The following is a 7,588-nucleotide window of genomic DNA, read 5'->3' as shown; positions in this document are numbered from 1 at the left end:
ATTCCACCAGTCCTGTTCCTCTAGAGAACCCTGACTAATACACACTGCAAGTACTCTTACCCACAGAGCCATCTCCCCAGCCTCCTCAGACACACTTTTTGCCACATATTTTTCCCCCCTGTGGTCGATTGAGTTTGAAGATGAGGTCTGACTGCTCTGTTTACTGATGTGACTTTGCAGGGACAGCCTGATAGACTTATCAGCTTCTGAAACTCTTTGTGATGCAAACTAATTAATGGGAATATAATACAAACCGGCAGTGAGGACCTTAAATATTAAAGGGGGCGTGGGGCACAATTCGGTGGACTCCAAAACCTCAGATCCCTCATGGGTTATGTGCAGTACCCACTGAGACCAGAAGAGGGCATCAGATCCCCTGGATCCTACAGTAACAGACGATTGCGAGCTTTCATGTGGGTGCTGGGAACCAAACCCATGTCCTCTGCACAAAACCACTAAACATTCTTAGCCACCCTCCAGCTCAAGAGCATATTTTTATCAGATGACTCACAACCACACAGCAGGACGCATGCTCTCCGTATCAGCTCTCAGTAAGTGTTAAACACTCACTTTTGAGGGAGAGACTAACTGGCCCCCTACGTGAGCATTTCTGTTACATGAGAATAGTTCTAAAGTTTTGTAAACTTGGAGGTACGATCGATATGAGGTTTGTTTGGTTTGGGGTGTTTTTTTTTTTGTTGTTGTTGTTGTTTTTGTTTTTGGTTTTGGTTTTGGGTTTTTTTGCTATTGTTAGTGTTAGTTTTGTTTCATTGTTAGTAGTCATAGTAGATTTTGGTGGTGGTGGTGGTGGTAGTGGTGGTTGGTGGTTGGTTCAGTCTCTTTTTGTAGCGCTGGTTGTCCTGGAACTGGCTCTGTAGATCAGGCTGGGCACAAACTCACAGAGATCCACTTGCCTTTGCCTCCTTACAGGCTGAGTGTGAATTTTTCATAAGCATCTTTCCTTAGTTAACGCTTTTCTTGTGAGATGAAATTCTATCCAAGCCACGCTGTTAGCTTTCGCCTGGTACAGAGTTAAGTGCTAGACCATGCAGGACCAGGGCTAGGGCCCATGGGGTGGGGGTGGGGACACACACACACACACACACACACACACACACACACACACACACACAAAAGAACAAGGATCCTACCAGCCAGTAGTGTTTCCAGCTGTGGCCAGCAGGGGGCAGCTTCTCCCTGTCAAGTGGGAAAAAACCTCTTCCAGACTTTTCTCAGAGAATGCGGGTTTAAATGGAGCTTGCCTGAGAGCAGACCCTCCCCCACAAGGTGGAAGTAAATCTTTTCTTAGCCTTTGGCTGTCCAGAAAGCAACGGTGAAGAAGCTACGGTTTTATTCCCAAGGTTCTCCACTCGCCCTGACGGTGCTCTCTCTCTCTCCAGGACATGGGCGTCAGCACCAGAAAGATAAATTCGCCCATCCCTGGCCGCTAGAGCAGTCTTTGGTTTTAAGGCAGAGGTCCTCAGACACAGCCGGGAGGATCGGTGGCGGGGGGTGGGGGGGGTGGGGGGGTGGGGGGGTGGGGGGGGTGGGGGGGTGGGGGGGTGGGGGGGTGGGGGGTGGGGGGGGTGGGGGGTGGGGGGGGTGGGGGGGTGGCCGGACAAACAGAGGCAGTTGGCATTCGTGTCTGCTCCTGCAGTCTTCCCCCATCCCCCACCTCAGGAGGCTGAGAGTCCAGCCCCCCTGGTTCTCCCCTTCCTCCTGTAGCTCGAAGCCTGGGCCTTCCTTCATGAGAAGGATGTTTTCTGTAAGTCTGCCTCAGCCACTAGTCAAGGAGTCACTTGAGGTTACCCCCGCCCATCCTGTAGTCCGCGGGGTCCAGTTTTGCTGCTTAGCTCTTGACTGGGGCGAGCCGCGCATTTTTCTTCTAGCCATTTTATCTTTCGGGAATAGGGGCAAAAGGGCCTGGTGCACGGTAGCCACTCCAATGGTTCTGGGGACACAGTCCTATCCTGGAGGAGGAATTGGCCCATGTCATCCCTCTGACCGGGAATGACAGAGTGCCTGTTTGATGGGACCATGCACACACCTGCTGGTGAGCACTCCCCCCTCCCCGGAAGAACAGCCACGTTTCCCTCCACGTGTTGAAAGTGCTGACAGAGTGTGTGACTGCAGAGCCGTGCACGCTAGAAGCAGGAAGACAGCCAGAAGGCTCCAGTCCTGCCCATCTTGCCACTTGATGCTTAGCTTCAGCTATCGGGAGCCTGGGCTGCGTCTCAGGATACAGAAGCTGATGTCCTGGGTTGTAAAAGTCCCACATGGGTACTTTTGCCCCCAAGAACAATGATGTGGGGTTTGGCCAGTCCCACCATACTGTGTAATCTCTGGGGGCTATGTTGATTTGCCTAAGAGAGAAAGGGGGAGGAAATTCCAGGGTTGGTATGAGACCAGAAATCTAAAAATAGTTTCCACCTAGCCAAGAAGATGAACAGCAGTTTCTCTCTATCTGAAAGGAGCTAAACCAGGTAGTGATGGCAGGTAGTGGCAGCATGACCCCAGTGATCATATGCCCTCCTTAGGGACATGAGGAGATCCTGGAGCTCATGAAGCTGATCCCCATGGCCCCTTCTGGGTGACCTGGATCCCATCAGCTCTATCACACCAGGGGACGACCCAGGCCTCAGGCCTGAGGCCAGAGGCCAAAGGAGGAGGACGTCTTAGAGAATTCCAAGTGATCCCGTAGGAAGTCAGCCGCCAGCTCGCACAGGATCTCTCGGTACCCAGTGACAACTCTGCCAACATCTTCTTATTGCATCATCAGAGTTTCATAATGTCCCTCGTGTGACATCCAAGGAGCCAGAGACAGTTAAGAGAGCTAGCCAACTGCAGAACTGGTGGCAACTTTGTTCTTGGCCACCTCAAAATGACCCAGCATCCTCCACCTCTCAGTCAGGCACTGTGCTGCCACAGTCTCACAGGAACAGGACTGTTACTCTTTATTGTCAATGTGACACAAACCAGAGTCACCAGGGAGGGAACCTCACTTGAAGATCTGCCTCCGTTCGGTTGGCCTCTGGGAAATTGACTGAGGATTGATGTAAGAGGGACTAGCCCACTGTGGCCAGTACTATCCCTAGACAGATGGGTGTGGATTATATAGGAAAAGTATCTGAGTCTGCCAGAGAGAGCTTGTGGTTTCTACGCTAAAGATTTTATTTATTTGTAACTGTTAGACACACCAGAAGAGGGCATCAGATCCCATTACAGATGGTTGTGAGCCACCATGTGGTTGCTGGGAATTGAACTCAGGACCTCTGGAAGAGCAGTCAGTGCTCTTAACCACTGAGCCATCTCTTCTGTGGTTTCTACTCTAAGCTCCTGCCTTGAGTGCCTGCCTTGGTTGGGCTTCCTCAGAGATGGAGTGTAGCTTGCAAAAGAAATAAATGCTTTCCCCCCAAGTTTATCTCAGCAAAGAGAAGCAAAGCAGGGCAAGGACCAAGTGGGCACACGTTCAAAGCTGAGCCTTTCCTCCTGCGTCGCTGACTTTCTCAGTTTTACAGAAAACTGACCAGGACAGCAAGCTAGTGGCAGGATGAAGCCAGCTGGTGGGGAATGCGCCAAACCAGCATGGCGAGACTCGCAGAGATCCTGCTGCTTATTCAGTCTTCAGCTCCATTCACCCTCAGTTTGGGATGCATTCAGGGCTCATCAGAGAACTAAAGATTTGCATGAGGCGTTGAGCACCTGACTTCCCTGGTCTATGGCTGGCACCTACCTGTCTGAGTGTCCTCAATTCATCCTCAGGTTGAAAAGTTGGCTGCATGGCTGAGCCCAAGGTCAGAAAAGGAAGGGCTCTTAGGCCCCAGGATACATCAAATAAAGTTACATTTAATAATGATACATTTAACAGAAGTATCTTAAATATGTCTTTGACTCCTGAGTTGCTAAGGTGGAGAGGGAGCTATGCTACAGGAATCTGAAGGTTACAACCTCTGGAGTGCCAGCCTAGGGGAAGAGGGCTGGGGGGGGGGGATTCTTTTACAATCAGAGGCTTGGGGCCGGGGGAGGGGCTGGGGGTGGGAGGGGGACACCCTTTGTATCAAACTGGTGCACAGGTCGGCTGATCTTTGCTTGGCTGATATTCATTTCTGCAGAATTGTAAAATTGTAAAAATTGTCAAGTAGAATTGTAGATTGTGTTCCTACTTTCTTGAATTTATTATTATAGAGCAAGGGGGTTTGTTTCTCACTCTAAAGAGGCCGAAGCAAGAGGGTCCTGAAATTGGGACCATCCTGGGCTACAAAAGACAGAGAGAGAGGGGGCGGGGAATGAGGTGGCACAGAGGGTTGGGAGTCAGTAAAAAGCAGCCCAGAGGCAAAAGGAATGCTCCAGGAGGCCTGGTTGACTCCAAGATTGAACTGGCTCAGGCTGGGGCAGGGCAGGGTGGGGGTGGGGCAGGGTCGGGTAGATGTTCGGACTGGGTGATCCTTCTAGGGAAGCAATTCTGAGCTGTTCCTAAACTAAACACCCAGAAAGCATTACTCGTAGAGCATCCAGGGCAGACCATCCAGGCCACCAGTCCAGCACGAGCACAGGTGGGGTTGGTCTGAATCTGGGCGAGCATGGCAGCCCAACAGTCCTTGAGAAGGCTGCGGCAGAACAGGCCACAGAGGGCCAGGAGGCAAGCCAGTCCACAGGTTCAGTGCCCAGTGACAAAGGACATAGCCCACACTGGAGGGCAGCATGGAGAAAGTGACTTGGTTCAAGATCCTTGAGATGAGTAAGAGCTTCCGATGTTAAAGGTCGGCTGAGGGGGCAAGGACAACGGAGGATACCCAGAGCTGCACTCCCTGTGAACCTCTGTCCTCTGGCAGGCACTCTGCTCATCCTAGATGGGTGCGAGCAGGGAGGATCATCCTGAAACACTCCCCGAGGGACCAGGTAACCTCCCTCTATGGCCACACGCTTCCGGAGAGCAAGCGGATGCCCTAGAATCACAGGAGATGAAGATATTGGGAGTGACCCAAGAGCCACCCAAGACGAACTGACTGATGAAGTAGTCGGGGTTCTTTAGAGACCAGAGAAGTGGGAGCAGGCTGTGGTTTGGACCATTCCCCCAAAGCCCTACAGTATAAAAGCTTGACCTCCGGGGCTGGGGATTTAGCTCAGTGGTAGAGCGCTTACCTAGGAAGCGCAAGGCCCTGGGTTCGGTCCCCAGCTCCAATAAAAAGAACCAAAAAAAAAAAAAAAAAAAAAAAAAAAAAAAAAAAAAGCTTGACCTCCAGGTGGCGCTGTTGAGTGGCCCGAAAACTCCAAGAGCCTTTAGGTCATTAGAGTGAGCCTTTAATGGTAGTTATAGGACCTGTCCCCGTTTCTCTCCCGCCTCCCTCCTCCCACCCCCCTTTCCTCTCTTTCTTCTTCCTGGCTTGTGACTTACACTTTGTTTTGCTTCGTGCCCCTGACATGTTATGCTGTGCTCTCCGGCTCCCGGTCTTACACAGGAATCTCCAGAACCATGAGCCAAAATAACCCTTTTTCTACTAAGTTAGCTGCCTCGGGTCTCCCGTCATAGCAGTAGAAAGCTGACAGATCAGCAATGAGAGGGTAACCTTTGATGAGTCAGAGGGCCAGCCCTGATGTGGATGAACTCTATCTACTGAAGCCCAAGACACCTGTAACCTCCAGCTTTCTCTCTCTCTCTCTCTCTCTCTCTCTCTCTCTCTCTCTCTCTCTCTCTCTCGCGCGCGCGCGCGCGCGCGCGCGCGCGCGCCCTGCCTTCCCTCCTCTCCACTGCCCGCCCTCTGTGCTCAGTGACACCTCCTCTCCCCACTCATCCATCTCTCCCACTGTGACACCAATTCGTCTCACCGAAGGTGCCAGGAAGCTAGTTCCAAAGTCTCCCTTGAACTTCATTAAAAAGTAATTAAAATTTTAAAAGCCGTTGTTCAGTTATGGCAGGGCTGACCTGGTTAGGGGATGTTGAGCCAGCAGATGACAACCTACTGTGGCTGCCCCAGGCCCTCCCTTCCGTGAAGCAGCCACAGACCCAGATGGCACCCTCACACAGTCTCCATCAGATCAGGCCCTGTGCCAAACCCTAGACATGCTGGCTCCTGACGACTCCTCTAACGACCCTGGGCAGTGGGTAAATATCATGACAGCCTTTTTTTAAAAAAATGAAGTAGCAGGCTTGGGAATTTTAATGAGTTGGTAACCTATCTTCTACAAACCTCATCTTCTGATTCCAGCTCCACAAGTCAGAGAAGCTTCCTCTTACCTCAGGCCTCTGGACAGCCTAAGAGTGAGAGACTTAAGCCATGTGTTCCCAGTGTCCCCTCCTGAGCTGCCACTGCTCAGCCTTGCCCCACCCCTGACACAGAGAAACCAAAGCCTTATTTAGCAACAGGGTAAAGTGGACATATGGCCAGGCCACTCCAGACCGCCGGATGCTATGTTTTCCCTGTCTCTGCCCCAGCCAGGAGATGGCTGGAGCTGGGACAGCAGTGAATGGATCCTGTGAAGGCCTTGAGGGCCACCACTTTGCAGTGCGAAGGCCAGGGAGAGAAGCCAGTGTTCCGACTGGATCCACATTGCAGCTGTTTGCCTTGTCTGATTCCCAAAGGCTCTCTAGGCCTCATGTTTGTTTTTGATCTGTTATTCTCACCAAAAAATGTCGGAGCTTGTGTGGCTCTGGGATAAGATAAGCACAGGGCCAGCCTTCTGTTGTTTCAAAAAGCAGGACAATGCAGCAGTTGAGTGGAACTTGTTGGAAACTGGGGGACCCCAGCTTGAAGGGGCTCGCACTGCCCTCAGGCAGTACCAGTCAGTAGATGATAATGAGCTAGACTTTTAAATGCCCACAGGTCTATGCAAAGCGAAGGAATTTCGTTTTACAGCCACTACCACCATTGTCTCAGTCAAGGATTGTCAGTGGATGCTACACTGTCCCCATCGAAGGTTGTTGGGAAACAGGATGCACACGTGACCTTAAAGTGACTCCCATGGCTTTGGATGAAATTTCACCCCCAACGCAGTTCACCTTTCGGAAGTTGGTCCCCAGTGTCACGGTATTGACAACCTTTAAGAGGTAGGGTCTTGTAGGTAATGATTAGGTCATGAGAACATAGCCATCTTGGGGACCAGCATCCATCTGTGAGGGAGTAAGACAGGTCTCATGGAACTAGAGTTATTACAAAATAAATATGGCACCTCCACTTGGTCTTTCTCACCCACTTGCTTTCCCTTTCTGCCCTGAATCCAGTCTCTGAAACCTCTCATTAGAAACTGACCGGAACCGGAACCTGATCTTGAAACCCATCTATGAGCCAAAACAAGCATCTTTTCTTCATAAAGCTTCCAGCCTCGGGTAACTTGTTACAGTATCCAGCATAAAACTGGATTCAGAAAAGATTCAGGCTGGGAAGGTACCACCCATTTCTTATTACTGCTACAATGTAATGGACACCATTCTCAGGGAAGGACCGGCTATAAGTGCTTGTTAGAGTTGGCATAGCCGGCTATGAAGCCAGTTATCCTCGTGAGCCTCCTGGAGTGGGAGAGGGGCTGTCTCTTCATTAGGGGCTGTAGTGGAAAGGCATAGGAGGGTAGTGGAGGGAGACAGAGAGCAAAT

Source organism: Rattus norvegicus, chromosome 12 (genome assembly GCF_021556685.1).
Source record: "Rattus norvegicus strain SHRSP/BbbUtx chromosome 12, alternate assembly SHRSP_T2T, whole genome shotgun sequence".
NCBI classification, from domain to species: Eukaryota; Metazoa; Chordata; class Mammalia; order Rodentia; family Muridae; genus Rattus; species Rattus norvegicus.
The sequence above is the reverse complement of the archived record's forward strand: the minus strand, read 5'-3'. Positions refer to the sequence as shown.